Raw genomic sequence first — 19,653 nt, 5'->3', positions numbered from 1 at the left:
GAGCAGTAGAGTAGTGGCACAGAGCAGTAGAGTAGAGGCACAGAGCAGTAGAGCAGTAGAGTAGAGGTACAGAGCAGTAGAGTCAGTAGAGTAGAGGCACAGAGCAGTAGAGTAGAGACACAGAGCAGTAGAGTCAGTAGAGTAGAGGCACAGAGCAGTAGAGTAGAGGCACAGAGCAGTAGCAGTAGAGTAGAGGCACAGAGCAGTAGAGTAGAGGCACAGAGCAGTAGAGTAGAGGCACAGAGCAGTAGAGTAGAGGCACAGAGCAGTAGAGTAGCAGTAGGCAGTAGAGCAGTAGAGTAGAGGCACAGAGCAGTAGAGTAGAGGTACAGAGCAGTAGAGTAGAGGTAGAGAGCAGTAGAGTAGAGACACAGAGCAGTAGAGTAGAGGCACAGAGCAGTAGAGTAGAGGCACAGAGCAGTAGAGTAGAGGCACAGAGCAGTAGAGTAGAGGCACAGTAGAGCAGTAGAGTAGAGAGCACAGAGCAGTAGAGTAGTAGAGTAGAGGCACAGAGCAGTAGAGTAGAGGCACAGTAGAATAGAGGCACAGAGCAGTAGAGTAGAGGCACAGAGCAGTAGAGTAGAGGCACAGAGCAGTAGAGTAGAGGCACAGAGCAGTAGAGTAGAGGCACAGAGCAGTAGAGTCAGTAGAGTAGAGGTACAGAGCAGTAGAGTAGAGGCACAGAGCAGTAGAGTAGAGGCACAGAGCAGTAGAATAGAGGCAGAGAGCAGTAGAGTAGAGACACAGAGCAGTAGAGTAGAGGCACAGAGCAGTAGAGTAGAGGTACATACCAGTAGAGTAGAGGTACAGAGCAGTAGAGTAGAGGCACAGAGCAGTAGAGTAGAGGTACAGAGCAGTAGAGTAGAGGCACAGAGCAGTAGAAGTAGAGGAGAGGCACAGAGCAGTAGAGTAGAGACACAGAGCAGTAGAGTAGAGGCACAGAGCAGTAGAGTAGAGGCAGAGAGTAGAGGCACAGAGCAGTAGAGAGGTACAGAGCAGTAGAGTAGAGGCAGAGAGCAGTAGAGTAGAGACACAGAGCAGTAGAGTAGAGGCACAGAGCAGTAGAGTCAGTAGAGTAGAGGCACGGAGCAGTAGAGTAGAGGCAGAGAGCAGTAGAGTAGAGGCACAGAGCAGTAGAGTAGAGGCACAGAGCAGTAGAGTAGAGGCACAGAGCAGTAGAGTAGAGGCAGTAGAGTAGAGGCAGAGCAGTAGAGTAGAGGCACAGAGAGTAGAGAGCACACAGAGCAGTAGAGTAGAGGCAGAGCAGTAGAGCAGTAGAGTAGAGACACAGAGCAGTAGAGTAGAGGCACAGAGCAGTAGAGAGGCAGAGCAGTAGAGTAGAGGCACAGAGCAGTAGAGTAGAGGCACAGAGCAGTAGAGTAGAGGCACAGAGCAGTAGAGTAGAGGCACAGAGCAGTAGAGTAGAGGCACAGAGCAGTAGAGTAGAGGCACAGAGCAGTAGAGTAGAGGCACAGAGCAGTAGAGTAGAGACACAGAGCAGTAGAGTAGAGGCACAGAGCAGTAGAGTAGTAGAGTAGAGGCACAGAGCAGTAGAGTAGAGGCACAGAGCAGTAGAGTAGAGGCACAGAGCAGTAGAGTAGAGACACAGAGCAGTAGAGTAGAGGCACAGAGCAGTAGAGTCAGTAGAGTAGAGGCACAGAGCAGTAGAGTAGAGGCACAGAGCAGTAGAGTCAGTAGAGTAGAGGCACAGAGCAGTAGAGTAGAGGCACAGAGCAGTAGAGTAGAGGCACAGAGCAGTAGAGTAGAGGCACAGAGCAGTAGAGTAGAGAGCAGTAGAATAGAGGCAGAGAGCAGTAGAGTAGAGACACAGAGCAGTAGAGTAGAGGCACAGAGCAGTAGAGTCAGTAGTAGAGTAGAGAGCACAGAGCAGTAGAGTAGAGAGCACACAGAGCAGTAGAGAGGCACAGAGCAGTAGAGTAGAGGCACAGAGCAGTAGTAGAGTAGAGGCACAGAGCAGTAGAGTAGAGGCACAGAGCAGTAGAGTAGAGGCACAGAGCAGTAGAGTAGAGGCACAGAGCAGTAGAGTAGAGGCACAGAGCAGTAGAGTAGAGGCACAGAGCAGTAGAGTAGAGAGCAGTAGAGTAGAGGCACAGAGCAGTAGAGTAGAGGCACAGAGCAGTAGAGTAGAGGAGGCACAGAGCAGTAGAGTAGAGGTACAGAGCAGAGCAGTAGAGTAGAGGCACAGAGCAGTAGAGTAGAGGCACAGAGCAGTAGAGTAGTCAGTAGAGTAGAGTAGAGGCACAGAGCAGTAGAGTAGAGGCACAGAGCAGTAGAGTAGAGGCACAGAGCAGTAGAGTAGAGGCACAGAGCAGTAGAGTAGTGGCACAGAGCAGTAGAGTAGAGGCACAGAGCAGTAGTAGAATAGAGGCACAGAGCAGTAGAGTAGAGGCACAGAGCAGTAGAGTAGAGGCACAGAGCAGTAGAGTAGAGGCACAGAGCAGTAGAGTAGAGTAGAGGCACAGAGCAGTAGAGTAGAGGCACAGAGCAGTAGAGTAGAGGCACAGAGCAGTAGAGTAGTGGCACAGAGCAGTAGAGTAGAGGCACAGAGCAGTAGAGCAGTAGAGTAGAGGCACAGAGCAGTAGAGTAGAGGCACAGAGCAGTAGAATAGAGGCACAGAGCAGTAGAGTAGAGGCACAGAGCAGTAGAGTAGAGAGTAGAGGTACAGAGCAGTAGAGTAGAGGCACAGAGCAGTAGAGTAGAGGCACAGAGCAGTAGAGTAGAGGCACAGAGCAGTAGAGTAGAGGCACAGAGCAGTAGAGTAGAGGCACAGAGCAGTAGAATAGAGCAGTAGAGTAGAGGCACAGAGCAGTAGAGAGTACAGAGCAGTAGAGTAGAGGCACAGAGCAGTAGAGTAGAGGCACAGAGCAGTAGAGTCAGTAGAGTACAGAGCAGTAGAGTAGAGGCACAGAGCAGTAGAGTAGAGGTACAGAGCAGTAGAGTAGAGGCACAGAGCAGAGCAGTAGAGCACAGAGCAGTAGAGTAGAGGCACAGAGCAGTAGAGTAGAGGCAGAGAGCAGTAGAGTAGAGGCACAGAGCAGTAGAGTAGAGGCACAGAGCAGTAGAGTAGAGGCACAGAGCAGTAGAGCAGAGAGCACAGTAGAGTAGAGAGGCACAGAGCAGTAGAGTAGAGGCACAGAGCAGTAGAGTAGTAGAGTAGAGGCACAGAGCAGTAGAGTAGAGACACAGAGCAGAGCAGTAGAGTAGAGTAGACAGAGCAGTAGAGCAGTAGAGTAGAGGCACAGAGCAGTAGAGTAGAGGCACAGAGCAGTAGAGTAGAGTAGAGCAGTAGAGTACAGAGCAGTAGAGTAGAGGCACAGAGCAGTAGAGTAGAGGCACAGAGCAGTAGAGTAGAGGCACAGAGCAGTAGAGTAGTGGCACAGAGCAGTAGAGTAGAGGCACAGAGCAGTAGAGCAGTAGAGTAGAGGCACAGAGCAGTAGAGTAGAGGCACAGAGCAGTAGAGTAGAGCAGTAGAGTAGAGGCACAGAGCAGTAGAGCAGTAGAGTAGAGGCACAGAGCAGAGTAGAGGTACAGAGCAGTAGAGTAGAGGCACAGAGCAGTAGAGTAGAGGCACAGAGCAGTAGAATAGAGGCACAGAGCAGTAGAGTAGAGACACAGAGCAGTAGAGTAGAGAGTAGCACAGAGCAGTAGAGTAGAGGCACAGAGCAGTAGAGTAGAGGCACAGAGCAGTAGAGTAGAGGCACAGAGCAGTAGTAGAGTAGAGGCACAGAGCAGTAGAGTAGAGGCACAGAGCAGTAGAGTAGAGAGCACAGAGCAGTAGAGTAGAGGCACAGAGTAGCAGTAGAGTAGAGGCACAGAGCAGTAGAGTAGAGGCACAGAGCAGTAGAGTAGAGGCACAGAGCAGAGAGTAGAGTAGAGTAGAGTAGAGGCACAGAGCAGTAGAGTAGAGACACAGAGCAGTAGAGTAGAGGCACAGAGCAGTAGAGAGGCACAGAGCAGTAGAGTAGAGTAGAGGCACAGAGCAGTAGAGTAGAGGCACAGAGCAGTAGAGTAGAGTAGCACAGAGCAGTAGAGTAGAGGCACAGAGCAGTAGAGTAGAGGCACAGAGCAGTAGAGTAGAGGCACAGAGCAGTAGAGTAGAGAGGCACAGAGCAGTAGAGTAGAGGCACAGAGCAGTAGAGTAGAGGCAGAGAATAGAGGCAGAGAGCAGAGAGTAGAGAGCAGTAGAGCAGTAGAGTAGAGGCACAGAGCAGTAGAGTAGAGGCACAGAGCAGTAGAGTCAGTAGAGTAGAGGCACAGAGCAGTAGAGTAGAGGCACAGAGCAGTAGAGTAGAGAGCAGTAGAGCAGTAGAATAGAGGCACAGAGCAGTAGAGTAGAGGCACAGAGCAGTAGAGTAGAGGCACAGAGCAGTAGAGTAGAGACAGAGCAGTAGAGTAGAGCACAGAGCAGTAGAGTCAGTAGAGTAGAGTAGAGGCACAGAGCAGTAGAGTAGAGACACAGAGCAGTAGAGTAGAGGCAGAGCAGTAGAGCAGTAGAGTAGTAGAGTAGAGGCACAGAGCAGTAGAGTAGAGGCACAGAGCAGTAGAGTAGAGGCACAGAGAGTAGAGGCAGTAGAGTAGAGGCACAGAGCAGTAGAGTAGAGGCACAGAGCAGTAGAGTAGAGGCACAGAGCAGTAGAGTAGAGGCACAGAGCAGTAGAGTAGAGGCACAGAGCAGTAGAGTAGTGGCACAGAGCAGTAGAGTAGAGGCACAGAGCAGTAGAGCAGTAGAGTAGAGGTACAGAGCAGTAGAGTAGAGAAGAGGCACAGAGCAGTAGAATAGAGACACAGAGCAGTAGAGTAGAGGCACAGAGCAGTAGAGTCAGTAGAGTAGAGGCACAGAGCAGTAGAGTAGAGGCACAGAGCAGTAGAGTCAGTAGAGTAGAGGCACAGAGCAGTAGAGTAGAGGCACAGAGCAGTAGAGTAGAGGCACAGAGCAGTAGAGTAGAGGCACAGAGCAGTAGAGTAGAGGCACAGAGCAGTAGAGTAGAGGTACAGAGCAGTAGAGTAGAGGTAGAGAGCAGTAGAGTAGAGACACAGAGCAGTAGAGTAGAGGCACAGAGCAGTAGAGTAGAGGCACAGAGCAGTAGAGTAGAGGCACAGAGCAGTAGAGTAGAGGCACAGAGCAGTAGAGTAGAGGCACAGAGCAGTAGAGTAGAGGCACAGAGCAGTAGAGTAGAGGCACAGAGCAGTAGAATAGAGGCACAGAGCAGTAGAATAGAGGCACAGAGGACAGAGCAGTAGAGCAGTAGAGGCACAGAGCAGTAGAGTAGAGGCACAGTAGAGTAGCAGTAGAGTAGAGGCACAGAGCAGTAGAGTAGAGGCACAGAGCAGTAGAGTAGAGGCACAGAGCAGTAGAGTAGTGGCACAGAGCAGTAGAGTAGAGGCACAGAGCAGTAGAGCAGTAGAGTAGAGGCACAGAGCAGTAGAGTAGAGGCACAGAGCAGTAGAGTAGAGGCACAGAGCAGTAGAGTAGAGGCACAGAGCAGTAGAGTAGAGCAGTAGGCACAGAGCAGTAGAGTAGAGGCACAGAGCAGTAGAGTAGAGGCACAGAGCAGTAGAGTAGAGTAGAGGCACAGAGCAGTAGAGTAGAGAGCAGTAGAGTAGAGAGCAGTAGAGTAGAGGCACAGAGCAGTAGAGGCAGAGCAGTAGAGTAGAGGCACACAGAGCAGTAGAGTAGAGGCAGCAGAGCAGTAGAGTAGAGGCACAGAGTAGAGGCACAGAGCAGTAGAGTAGAGGCACAGAGCAGTAGAGTAGAGGCACAGAGCAGTAGAGTAGAGGCACAGAGCAGTAGAGTAGAGGCACAGAGCAGTAGAGTAGAGGTACAGAGCAGTAGAGTAGAGGCACAGAGCAGTAGAGTAGAGGCACAGAGCAGTAGAGTAGAGGCACAGAGCAGTAGAGTAGAGGCACAGAGCAGTAGAGTAGAGGCACAGAGCAGTAGAGAGGCACAGAGCAGTAGAATAGAGGCACAGAGCAGTAGAGTAGAGGCACAGAGCAGTAGAGTAGAGGTAGAGTACAGAGCAGTAGAGAGAGGTACAGAGCAGTAGAGTAGAGGCACAGAGCAGTAGAGTAGAGGCACAGAGCAGTAGAGTAGAGGCACAGAGCAGTAGAGTAGAGTAGCACAGAGCAGTAGAGTAGAGGCACAGAGCACAGAGCAGTAGAGTAGAGGCACAGAGCAGTAGAGTAGAGGCACAGAGCAGTAGAGTAGAGACACAGAGAGTAGAGGCAGAGCAGAGTAGAGAGTAGAGGCACAGAGCAGTAGAGTAGAGGAGCAGAGCAGTAGAGTAGAGGCACAGAGCAGTAGAATAGAGGCACAGAGCAGTAGAGTAGAGACAGAGGCACAGAGCAGTAGAGTAGAGGCACAGAGCAGTAGAGTCAGTAGAGTAGAGGCACAGAGCAGTAGAGAGAGGCACAGAGCAGTAGAGTAGAGGCACAGAGCAGTAGAGTAGAGTAGAGTAGAGCACAGAGCAGTAGAGTAGAGGCACAGAGCAGTAGAGTAGAGGCACAGAGCAGTAGAGTAGAGGCACAGAGCAGTAGAGTAGAGGCACAGAGCAGAGCAGTAGAGTAGTAGTAGGCACAGAGCAGTAGAGTAGAGTAGCACAGAGCAGTAGAGTAGAGAGCACAGAGCAGTAGAGCAGTAGAGTAGAGGCACAGAGCAGTAGAGTAGAGGCACAGAGCAGTAGAGTCAGTAGAGTAGAGGCACAGAGCAGTAGAGTAGAGGCACAGAGCAGTAGAGTAGAGAACACAGAGCAGTAGAGGAGGCACAGAGCAGTAGAGTAGAGGCACAGAGCAGTAGAGTAGAGGCACAGAGCAGTAGAGTAGAGGCACAGAGCAGTAGAGTAGAGGCAGAGCAGTAGAGTAGAGGCACAGAGCAGTAGAGTCAGTAGAGTAGAGGCACAGAGCAGTAGAGAGTAGAGGCACAGAGCAGTAGAGTAGAGAGCAGAGCAGTAGAGTAGAGGCACAGAGCAGTAGAGTAGAGGCACAGAGTAGAGTAGAGGCACAGAGCAGTAGAGTAGAGGCACAGAGCAGTAGAGTAGAGGCACAGAGCAGTAGAGTAGAGGCACAGAGCAGTAGAGAGCAGTAGAGTAGAGGAGCACAGAGAGCAGTAGAGTAGTAGAGTAGAGGCACAGACAGAGCAGTAGAGTAGAGGCACAGAGCAGTAGAGTAGAGGCACAGAGCAGTAGAGTAGAGGCACAGAGCAGTAGAGTAGAGGCACAGAGCAGTAGAGTAGTAGAGGCACAGAGCAGTAGAGTAGAGGCACAGAGCAGTAGAGTAGAGGCACAGAGCAGTAGAATAGAGACACAGAGCAGTAGAGTAGAGGCACAGAGCAGTAGAGTCAGTAGAGTAGAGGCACAGAGCAGTAGAGTAGAGGCACAGAGCAGTAGAGTCAGAGAGTAGACAGAGCAGTAGAGTAGAGACACAGAGCAGTAGAGTAGAGGCAGAGAGCAGTAGAGTAGAGACACAGAGCAGTAGAGTAGAGGCACAGAGCAGTAGAGTAGAGGCACAGAGCAGTAGAGTAGAGGCACAGAGCAGTAGAGTCAGTAGAGTAGAGGTACAGAGCAGTAGAGTAGAGGCACAGAGCAGTAGAGTAGAGGCACAGAGCAGTAGAGTAGAGGCACAGAGCAGTAGAATAGAGGCACAGAGCAGTAGAGTAGAGAGCAGTAGAGTACAGAGCAGTAGAGTAGAGGCACAGAGCAGTAGAGGCACAGAGCAGTAGAGTAGAGGTACAGAGAGGCACAGAGCAGTAGAGTAGAGGTAGAGTAGAGACAGAGCAGTAGAGTAGAGGCACAGAGCAGTAGAGTAGAGGTACAGAGCAGTAGAATAGAGGCACAGAGCAGTAGAGTAGAGACAGCAGTAGAGTAGAGGCACAGAGCAGTAGAGTAGAGGCAGTAGAGGCACAGAGCAGTAGAATAGAGGCACAGAGCAGTAGAGTAGAGGCACAGAGCAGTAGAGTAGAGAGAGTAGAGAGCAGTAGAGTAGAGACAGAGCAGTAGAGTAGAGCACAGAGCAGTAGAGTAGAGGCACAGAGCAGTAGAGTAGAGGCACAGAGCAGTAGAGTAGAGGCACAGAGCAGTAGAGTAGAGGCACAGAGCAGTAGAGTCAGTAGAGTAGAGGCACAGAGCAGTAGAGTAGAGGCACAGAGCAGTAGAGTAGAGGCACAGAGCAGTAGAGTAGAGGCACAGAGCAGTAGAGTAGAGGCACAGAGCAGTAGAGTAGAGGCACAGAGCAGTAGAGTAGAGGCACAGAGCAGGAGAGTAGAGGCACAGAGCAGTAGAGCAGTAGAGTAGAGGCACAGAGCAGTAGAGTAGAGGCACAGAGCAGTAGAGTAGAGGCACAGAGCAGTAGAGTAGAGGCACAGAGCAGTAGAGTAGAGGCACAGAGCAGTAGAGTAGAGGCACAGAGCAGAGAGTAGAGGCACAGAGCAGTAGAGAGAGAACAGTAGAGTAGAGGCACAGAGTAGTAGAGTAGCAGTAGAGTAGAGGCACAGAGCAGTAGAGTAGAGAGCACAGAGCAGAGCAGTAGAGTAGAGGCACAGAGCAGTAGAGTAGAGGAGGCACAGAGCAGTAGAGTAGAGGCACAGAGCAGTAGAGTAGAGGCACAGAGCAGTAGAGTAGAGTAGAGGCAGAGAGCAGTAGAGTCAGTAGAGTAGAGGCACAGAGCAGTAGAGTAGAGGCACAGAGCAGTAGAGTAGAGTAGAGGCACAGAGCAGTAGAGTAGAGGCACAGAGCAGTAGAGTCAGTAGAGGCACAGAGCAGTAGAGTCAGTAGAGTAGAGGCACAGAGCAGTAGAGTAGAGGCACAGAGCAGTAGAGTAGAGGCACAGAGCAGAGAGAGACACAGACAGAGCAGTAGAGTAGAGGCACAGAGCAGTAGAGTAGAGACAGAGCAGTAGAGCAGTAGAGGCAGTAGAGCAGTAGAGTAGAGAGCACAGTAGAGTAGAGACAGTAGAGTAGAGGCACAGAGCAGTAGAGTAGAGGCACAGAGCAGTAGAGTAGAGGCACAGAGCAGTAGAATAGAGGCACAGAGCAGTAGAGTAGAGGCACAGAGCAGGAGAGTAGAGGCACAGAGCAGTAGAGTAGAGGCACAGAGCAGTAGAGTCAGTAGAGTAGAGGCACAGAGCAGTAGAGTAGAGGCACAGAGCAGTACAGAGCAGTAGAGTAGAGGCACAGAGCAGTAGAATAGAGGCACAGAGCAGTAGAGGCACAGAGCAGTAGAATAGAGGCACAGAGAGTAGAGTCAGAGCAGTAGAGTAGAGGCACAGAGCAGTAGAGTAGAGACACAGAGCAGTAGAGTAGAGAGTAGAGAGCAGTACAGAGCAGTAGAGTAGAGGCACAGAGCAGTAGAGTAGAGGCACAGAGCAGTAGAGTAGAGGCACAGAGCAGTAGAGTAGAGGCACAGAGCAGTAGAGTAGAGGCACAGAGCAGTAGAATAGAGGCACAGAGCAGTAGAGGAGGCACAGAGCAGTAGAGTAGTAGAGTAGAGGCAGAGCAGTAGAGTAGAGGCAGTAGAGTAGAGGCACAGAGCAGTAGAGTAGAGGCACAGAGCAGTAGAGTAGAGAGTAGAGAGCAGAGCAGTAGAGTAGAGGCACAGAGCAGTAGAGTAGAGGAGCACAGAGCAGTAGAGTAGAGGCACAGAGCAGTAGAGTAGAGACAGTAGAGTAGAGGCACAGAGCAGTAGAGTAGAGGCACAGAGCAGTAGAGTCAGTAGAGTAGAGGCAGAGCAGAGCAGTAGAGTAGAGGCACAGAGCAGTAGAGTAGAGGCACAGAGCAGTAGAGTCAGTAGCAGTAGAGGCACAGAGCAGTAGAGTAGAGGCACAGAGCAGTAGAGTAGAGTAGAGGCACAGAGCAGTAGAGAGGCACAGAGCAGTAGAGGCACAGAGCAGTAGAGTAGAGGCACAGAGCAGTAGAGTAGTAGAGTAGAGGCACAGAGCAGTAGAGTAGAGGCACAGAGCAGTAGAGTAGAGAGCACAGAGCAGTAGAGTAGAGGCACAGAGCAGTAGAGTAGAGGAGCACAGAGCAGTAGAGTAGAGGCACAGAGCAGTAGAGTCAGTAGAGTAGAGGCACAGAGCAGTAGAGTCAGAGCAGTAGAGTAGAGGCACAGAGCAGTAGAGTAGAGGCAGAGAGCAGTAGAGTAGAGGCAGAGCAGTAGAGTAGAGGCACAGAGCAGTAGAGTAGAGGCACAGAGCAGTAGAGTAGAGGCACAGAGCAGTAGAGTAGTAGAGCAGTAGGCACAGAGCACAGAGCAGTAGAGTAGAGGCACAGAGCAGTAGAGTAGAGGTACAGAGCAGTAGAGTAGAGGTACACAGAGCAGTAGAGTAGAGGCAGTAGAGTAGAGGTACAGAGCAGTAGAGTAGAGGCAGAGCAGTAGAATAGAGGCACAGAGCAGTAGAGTAGAGACACAGAGCAGTAGAGTAGAGGCACAGAGCAGTAGAGTAGAGAGTAGAGGCACAGAGCAGTAGAGTAGAGGCACAGAGCAGTAGAGCAGTAGAGCCAGAGAGCAGTAGAGTAGAGACACAGAGCAGTAGAGTAGAGGCACAGAGCAGTAGAGTCAGTAGAGTAGAGGCACAGAGCAGTAGAGCAGTAGAGTAGAGGTACAGAGCAGTAGAGTCAGTAGAGTAGAGGCACAGAGCAGTAGAGTAGAGACACAGAGCAGTAGAGTCAGTAGAGTAGAGGCACAGAGCAGTAGAGTAGTGGCACAGAGCAGGAGAGTAGAGGCACAGAGCAGTAGAGTAGAGGCACAGAGCAGTAGAGTAGAGGCACAGAGCAGTAGAGTAGAGGCACAGAGCAGTAGAGTAGTGGCACAGAGCAGTAGAGTAGAGGCACAGAGCAGTAGAGCAGTAGAGTAGAGGCACAGAGCAGTAGAGTAGAGGCACAGAGCAGTAGAGTAGAGGCACAGAGCAGTAGAGTAGAGGCACAGAGCAGTAGAGTAGAGGCACAGAGCAGTAGAGTAGAGGCACAGAGCAGTAGAGTAGAGGCACAGAGCAGTAGAGTCAGTAGAGTAGAGGCACAGAGCAGTAGAGTCAGTAGAGTAGAGGCACAGAGCAGTAGAGTAGAGGCAGAGAGCAGTAGAGTAGAGGCACAGAGCAGTAGAGTAGAGGCACAGAGCAGTAGAGTAGAGGCACAGAGCAGTAGAGGAGGCACAGAGCAGTAGAGGTAGAGGCACAGAGCAGTAGGTAGAGGCACAGAGCAGTAGAGTAGAGGTACAGAGCAGTAGAGTAGAGGTACAGAGCAGTAGAGTAGAGGCACAGAGCAGTAGAGTCAGTAGAGTAGATGCACAGAGCAGTAGAATAGAGTAGAGTAGAGGCAGAGCAGTAGAGTAGAGGCACAGAGCAGTAGAGTCAGTAGAGTAGATGCACAGAGCAGTAGAGTAGAGTTACAGAGCAGTAGAGTAGAGGCACAGAGCAGTAGAGTAGAGGCACAGAGCAGTAGAGTCAGTAGAGTAGAGGCACATAGCAGTAGAGTAGAGGCACAGAGCAGTAGAGTAGAGGTACAGAGCAGTAGAGTAGAGACACAGAGCAGTAGAGTCAGTAGAGTAGAGACACAGAGCAGTAGAGTAGAGGCACAGAGCAGTAGAGTAGAGGCACAGAGCAGTAGAGTAGAGGCACAGAGCAGTAGAGTCAGTAGAGTAGAGGTACAGAGCAGTAGAGTAGAGGCACAGAGCAGTAGAGTAGAGGCACAGAGCAGTAGAATAGAGGCAGAGAGCAGTCGAGTAGAGACACAGAGCAGTAGAGTAGAGGCACAGAGCAGTAGAGTAGAGGTACATACCAGTAGAGTAGAGGTACAGAGCAGTAGAGTAGAGGCACAGAGCAGTAGAGTAGAGGTACAGAGCAGTAGAGTAGAGGTACAGAGCAGTAGAATAGAGGCACAGAGCAGTAGAGTAGAGACACAGAGCAGTAGAGTAGAGGCACAGAGCAGTAGAGTCAGTAGAGTAGAGGCACAGAGCAGTAGAATAGAGCCAGAGAGCAGTAGAGTAGAGACACAGAGCAGTAGAGTAGAGGCACAGAGCAGTAGAGTCAGTAGAGTAGAGGCACAGAGCAGTAGAGTAGAGGCACAGAGCAGTAGAGTCAGTAGAGTAGAGGCACAGAGCAGTAGAGTAGAGACACAGAGCAGTAGAGTCAGTAGAGTAGAGGCACAGAGCAGTAGAGTAGTGGCACAGAGCAGGAGAGTAGAGGCACAGAGCAGTAGAGCAGTAGAGTAGAGGCACAGAGCAGTAGAGTAGAGGCACAGAGCAGTAGAGTAGAGGCACAGAGCAGTAGAGTAGTGGCACAGAGCAGTAGACAGAGCAGGCAGCAGAGCAGTAGTAGAGGCACAGAGCAGTAGAGTAGAGGCACAGAGCAGTAGAGTAGAGGCACAGAGCAGTAGAGTAGAGGCACAGAGCAGTAGAGTAGAGGCACAGAGCAGTAGAGTAGAGGTACAGAGCAGTAGAGTAGAGGTACAGAGCAGTAGAGTCAGTAGAGTAGAGGCACAGAGCAGTAGAGTCAGTAGAGTAGAGGCACGGAGCAGTAGAGTAGAGGCAGAGAGCAGTAGAGTAGAGGCACAGAGCAGTAGAGTAGAGGCACAGAGCAGTAGAGTAGAGGCACAGAGCAGTAGAGGCACAGAGCAGTAGGGTAGAGGCACAGAGCAGTAGGGTAGAGGCACAGAGCAGTAGAGTAGAGGTACAGAGCAGTAGAGTAGAGGTACAGAGCAGTAGAGTAGAGGCACAGAGCAGTAGAGTCAGTAGAGTAGATGCACAGAGCAGTAGAATAGAGTTACAGAGCAGTAGAGTAGAGGCACAGAGCAGTAGAGTCAGTAGAGTAGATGCACAGAGCAGTAGAGTAGAGTTACAGAGCAGTAGAGTAGAGGCACAGAGCAGTAGAGTAGAGGCACAGAGCAGTAGAGTCAGTAGAGTAGAGGCACATAGCAGTAGAGTAGAGGCACAGAGCAGTAGAGTAGAGGTACAGAGCAGTAGAGTAGAGACACAGAGCAGTAGAGTCAGTAGAGTAGAGACACAGAGCAGTAGAGTCAGTAGAGTAGAGACACAGAGCAGTAGAGTAGAGACACAGAGCAGTAGAGTCAGTAGAGTAGAGGTACAGAGCAGTAGAGTCAGTAGAGTAGAGGTACAGAGCAGTAGAGTCAGTAGAGTAGAGGTACAGAGCAGTAGAGTCAGTAGAGTAGAGGTACAGAGCAGTAGAGTAGAGGCAGAGAGCAGTAGAGTAGAGGTACAGAGCAGTAGAGTCAGTAGAATAGATGCACGGAGCTGTAGAGTAGAGGCAGAGAGCAGTAGAGTAGAGGCACAGAGCAGTAGAGTAGAGGCACAGAGCAGTAGAGTAGAGGCACAGAGCAGTAGAATAGAGACACAGAGCAGGAGAGTAGAGGCACAGAGCAGTAGAGTAGAAGAGTAGAGGCGCAGAGCAGTAGAGTAGAGGCACAGAGCAGTAGAGTAGAGGCACAGAGCAGTAGAGTAGAGGCACAGAGCAGTAGAATAGAGACACAGAGCAGGAGAGTAGAGGCACAGAGCAGTAGAGTAGAGGCACAGAGCAGTGGAGTAGAGGCACACCTCTACTCTACTGCTCTGTGCCTCTACTCTACTGCTCTGTGCCTCTACTCTACTGCTCTGTGCCTCTACTCTACTGCTCTACTGCTCTGTGCCTCTACTCTCCTGCTCTGTGCCACTACTCTACTGCTCTGTGCCTCTACTCTACTGACTCTACTGCTCTGTGTCTCCACTCTACTGCTCTGTGCCTCTACTCTACTGCTCTGTGCCTCTACTCTACTGCTCTGTGCCTATGTGCTCGTGCCAAAGGCCTCTCTCTCTCTCTTTTGTAAAACAATATTTGGAAGTTGATCAAATATTTTGGTAGCCTACAACACAGAGTCTTCTCTTTTCAGCAGGAGCCATTCGCTTTCCAACCTGGGTTTTCCCTCGATTGGATTTGAAATATTGCGAAATGCCTATTTTGTCTGCGTGCTGTTTATTCACTGACAGATTAGCCGCGCGTTCCCGACTAGACTATTCCTTGTTATTGGGCTGCAATCCACAGCTGTTGATCCTCTTGTCGCTAAACTACAAGCCTTCTCTCCGTGTAGTACACTACTCTGAATGATGTCATTTCTTTCTGAAACAGACAGCAGTAACGGTATAACTTTGGCGAATGTATTTCAATGTATCAGGGGTGCTGCAGTTCGTTCAGAACCCTTCACGTGGCTATGAAGGAAATAAAATGATGAAGTGCAACACTGGAGAGATGAGAGTTGCAGGTTCATGCCTATCAGAGTAGAGAGAGATCATAGAAAGCTATGTGAGACATAACGGCGCGCTTCTCACACAGCCACCGCAACGCGTTCGTCTCAAACCTAAATTAGTATATTAGGCCCGGGCTGAAAATCAACTTTTTCACATTACTTTTTTTGTGGGGGCAGGATAATTAACTAAGAGGCAACTCGAATGAACTTTGATCCGTTTTATAAAAAATGTTACATTGCAAAACGTGATAGTTGTTTTTCATGCCAGGATAGGTATCTGATCCGGTCAAATAGGTATCGGAAACAAACGGAGAGGTGCCCAGGATCCGGCTCAAATTAAGCACTGTGATTACCATTATGCTGTAATTTAATTTAACCTTTATTTAACTAGGTAAGCTAGTTGAGAACAAGTTCTCATTTGCAACTGCGACCTGGCCAAGATAAAGCATAGCAGGTCGACACAAAAAACACAGAGTTACACATGGAATGAACAAAACATACAGTCAATAATACAGTAGGCAAAAAAGTATATATACAGTGAGTGCAAATAAGGTCAAATAAGGGAGTTAAGGCAATAAATAGGCCATGGTGGCGAAATAATTACAATGTGGCAATTAAACACTGGAATGGTAGATGTGCAAAAGATGGATGTGCAAGTAGAGATACTGTGGTGCAAAAGGAGCTAAATAAATAAATACAGTATGGGAATGAGGTAGATAGATGGGCTGTATACAGATGGGCTATGAACAGGTGCAGTGATCTGTGAGCTGCTCTGACAGCTGGTTCTTAAAGCTAGTGAGGGAGATGGGAATCTCCAGCTTCAGTGATTTTTGCAGTTCGTTCCAGTCAGTTGCAGCAGAGAACTGGAAGGAAAGGCTACCGAAGGAGGAATTGGCTTTGGGGGTGACCAGTGAGATATACCTGCTGGAGCGTGTGCTACGAGTGGGTGCTGCTATGGTGACCAGCGAGCTGAGATAGGGCGGGGCTTTACCTAGCAGAGACTTGTAAATAACCTGTAGCCAGTGGGTTTGGCAACGAGTATGAAGCGAGGGCCAACCAACGAGAGCGTACAGGTCGCAGTGGTGGGTAGTACATGGGGCTTTGGTGACAAAACGGATGGCACTGTGATAGACTACATCCAGTTTGCTGAGTAGAGTGTTGGAGGCTATTTTATAGATGACATCGCCGAAGTCAAGGATCAGTAGGATGGTCAGTTTTACGAGGGTATGTTTGGCAGTATGAGTGAAGGAAGCTTTGTTGCGAAATAGGGAGCCGATTCTAAATTACATTTTTGATTGGAGATGCTTAATGTAAGTCTGGAAAGAGAGTTTACAGTCTAGCCAGACACCCCTTTGGCAGTTCTATCTCGTTGGAAAATGTTATAGTTGGGAATTGAAATGTCAAGGTTTTTGGTGGTCTTCCTAAGCCAGGATTCAGACACGGCTAGGACATCCGGATTGGTGGATTGTGCAGTGAATAAAACAAAACAAACAGCCTGGGGGATGGGAGTGGAGGTAGACACTGCAGAACCTGGATTAACCTCTACATCAGGAACAGAGGAGGAGTAGGATAAGGGTACGTCTAAAGGCTAACAGAACTGGACATCTAGTACGTTCAGAACAGAGAGTAAAAGGAGCAGATTTCTGGGCACGGTAGAATATATTCAAGGCATAATGTACAGACAAAGGTATAGTAGGATGTGAATACAGTGGGGGTAAACCTGTGCATATAGTGATAATGAAAGAGATATCATCTCTAGAAATAGCATTTAAACCAGGGGATGTCACTGCGTGTGTGGGGGGGTGGAACTAAATTGTTAGCCGAGGCGTGTTGAGCAGTGCTAGAGGCTCTACAGTGAAATAAAACAATAGTTACAAACCAGAACAGCAATCGACACGGCGTGGTGACGTTAGGGAAAGGCATGCGTAGCCGGGTGATCATACAAGTCCAGTGCGTGGCTTCAGGCAGCTAGCGGCATGGGGCTAGCAGGCTAACAGAAAGGCTTTAGAGGGATGACGCGACGGAGGGAAGTCTGTTATGGCCCCCTCGTGCAGTTACATCAGCGGACGGATCAGCAGGGCTCTGTGTGGTAAACCAGGCCAATTGGCTAAATATGTATAGTGGCCGAAGAAATATGTCCGAAGGGCCTCTTAAGTCAGCAGTCCAATGTGCTTCAAATAGCTGACTGCTAGATAGTGGCTTCGGAATGTATTCGATGGGCTTCGTAAGCCAACAGTCCGTTGTGCTCTAGACAGCTAGCATTCAGGGGACGTTAGCTGCGAAGGTCGGAAGGTGAGAAGGTTCAGAGCTTGCGATAGGAATCCGGGGATATGGAGAGAAAAAAATAGGTCCGGTATGCTCTGGTTGAATCACGTTGTACAAACTGGTGAGAGCTTTCCGAGCTAAAGGTTAGCTGATGACCGTTAGCTGGCTAGTTAGCTGGCTAGTTTATGTTGGAGAGATTCCAGTAAGAGGCAAAGAAAAATACGTTAGAGAAAAGCAGGTCCACACCACATTGGGTGAGGCGGGTTGCAGGAGAGTATTTTGAAGTAAGGGTTTAGAAAAATATAAAAAGATATGCGAATAAAAATATATAAAAATAAGTATACATGGGACACGACAAGACGAAGGACAAATACGTCTGACTGCTACGCCATCTTGGATTGGAACTGTTATGTAGTTAGATTAGTTAGAAAAACAAAGTCAAATTGATTGAACAATTGATTAATTAATGCATACATTCAAAATCAAAATTTTTAAATGATATTGTCTGGATCAAGTGCCATTCTTTCACTTTTTTTTGGCGTGGTCTCGTTTTGGTGTTATTTTGGTATCGTTTTGGTATCAAGCATTGTGATGGTATCGAATATTGTGTTTTATCAAGCATTGTGATGGTATCGGATATTGTGTTTTATCAAGCATTGTGATGGTATCGGATATTGTGTTTTATCAAGCATTGTGATGGTATCGGATATTGTGTTTTATCAAGCATTGTGATGGTATCGAATATTGTGATACTAAACCTGATATTGGTATTGAAGTCAAAATGCTCATATTGTGACAACACTAGTATATACTGTATATATATTGTATATAAATCTTATATCTCTTGCCACAGTTACAATCTAGTCCTGTTACGTGATGTCTATAGGTTGGACCAAATATTCTTTACTTTACTGCTCTGTCTATTCCCTAAACACCAGGTAGGGTAGGCGTACCAAGGATTGATGTCTATAGGTTGGACCAAATATTCTTTACTTTACTGCTCTGTCTATTCCCTAAACACCAGGTAGGGTAGGCGTACCAAGGATTGATGTCTATAGGTTGGACCAAATATTCTTTACTTTACTGCTCTGTCTATTCCCTAAACACCAGGTAGGTTAGGCGTACCAAGGATTGATGTCTATAGGTTGGACCAAATATTCTTTACTTTACTGCTCTGTCTATTCCCTAAACACCAGGTAGGTTAGGCGTACCAAGGATTGATGTCTATAGGTTGGACCAAATATTCTTTACTTTACTGCTCTGTCTATTCCCTAAACACCAGGTAGGTTAGGCGTACCAAGGATTGATGTCTATAGGTTGGACCAAATATTCTTTACTTTACTGCTCTGTCTATTCCCTAAACACCAGGTAGGTTAGGCGTTGACCAAATATTCTTTACTTTACTGGATTGATGTCTATAGGTTGGACCAAATATTCTTTACTTTACTGCTCTGTCTATTCCCTAAACACCAGGTAGGTTAGGCGTACCAAGGATTGATGTCTATAGGTTGGACCAAATATTCTTTACTTTACTGCTCTGTCTATTCCCTAAACACCAGGTAGGTTAGGCGTACCAAGGATTGATGTCTATAGGTTGGACCAAATATTCTTTACTTTACTGCTCTGTCTATTCCCTAAACACCAGGTAGGTTAGGCGTACCAAGGATTGATGTCTATAGGTTGGACCAAATATTCTTTACTTTACTGCTCTGTCTATTCCCTAAACACCAGGTAGGTTAGGCGTACCAAGGATTGATGTCTATAGGTTGGACCAAATATTCTTTACTTTACTGCTCTGTCTATTCCCTAAACACCAGGTAGGTAGGTTAGGCGTACCAAGGATTGATGTCTATAGGTTGGACCAAATATTCTTTACTTTACTGCTCTGTCTATTCCCTAAACACCAGGTAGGTTAGGCGTACCAAGGATTGATGTCTATAGGTTGGACCAAATATTCTTTACTTTACTGCTCTGTCTATTCCCTAAACACCAGGTAGGTTAGGCGTACCAAGGCTTGATGTCTATAGGTTGGACCAAATATTCTTTACTTTACTGCTCTGTCTATTCCCTAAACACCAGGTAGGGTTAGGCGTACCAAGGATTGATGTCTATAGGTTGGACCAAATATTCTTTACTTTACTGCTCTGTCTATTCCCAAAACACCAGGTAGGTTAGGCGTACCAAGGATTGATGTCTATAGGTTGGACCAAATATTCTTTACTTTACTGCTCTGTCTATTCCCTAAACACCAGGTAGGTTAGGCGTACCAAGGATTGATGTCTATAGGTTGGACCAAATATTCTTTACTTTACTGCTCTGTCTATTCCCTAAACACCAGGTAGGGTAGGCGTACCAAGGATTGATGTCTATAGGTTGGACCAAATATTCTTTACTTTACTGCTCTGTCTATTCCCTAAACACCAGGTAGGTTAGGCGTACCAAGGATTGATGTCTATAGGTTGGACCAAATATTCTTTACTTTACTGCTCTGTCTATTCCCTAAACACCAGGTAGGGTAGGCGTACCAAGGATTGATGTCTATAGGTTGGACCAAATATTCTTTACTTTACTGCTCTGTCTATTCCCTAAACACCAGGTAGGTTAGGCGTACCAAGGATTGATGTCTATAGGTTGGACCAAATATTCTTTACTTTACTGCTCTGTCTATTCCCTAAACACCAGGTAGGGTTGGAGGCGTAGGTTAGGCGTACCAAGGATTGATGTCTATAGGTTGGACCAAATATTCTTTACTTTACTGCTCTGTCTATTCCCTAAACACCAGGTAGGTTAGGCGTACCAAGGATTGATGTCTATAGGTTGGACCAAATATTCTTTACTTTACTGCTCTGTCTATTCCCTAAACACCAGGTAGGGTAGGCCTACCAAGGATTGATGTCTATAGGTTGGACCAAATATTCTTTACTTTACTGCTCTGTCTATTCCCTAAACACCAGGTAGGGTAGGCGTACCAAGGATTGATGTCTATAGGTTGGACCAAATATTCTTTACTTTACTGCTCTGTCTATTCCCTAAACACCAGGTAGGGTAGGCGTACCAAGGATTGATGTCTATAGGTTGGACCAAATATTCTTTACTTTACTGCTCTGTCTATTCCCTAAACACCAGGTAGGGTAGGCCTACCAAGGA

The sequence above is a fragment of the Oncorhynchus nerka genome, linkage group LG20, assembly GCF_034236695.1.
Source record: "Oncorhynchus nerka isolate Pitt River linkage group LG20, Oner_Uvic_2.0, whole genome shotgun sequence".
Classification (NCBI taxonomy): domain Eukaryota; kingdom Metazoa; phylum Chordata; class Actinopteri; order Salmoniformes; family Salmonidae; genus Oncorhynchus; species Oncorhynchus nerka.
The sequence above is the reverse complement of the archived record's forward strand: the minus strand, read 5'-3'. Positions refer to the sequence as shown.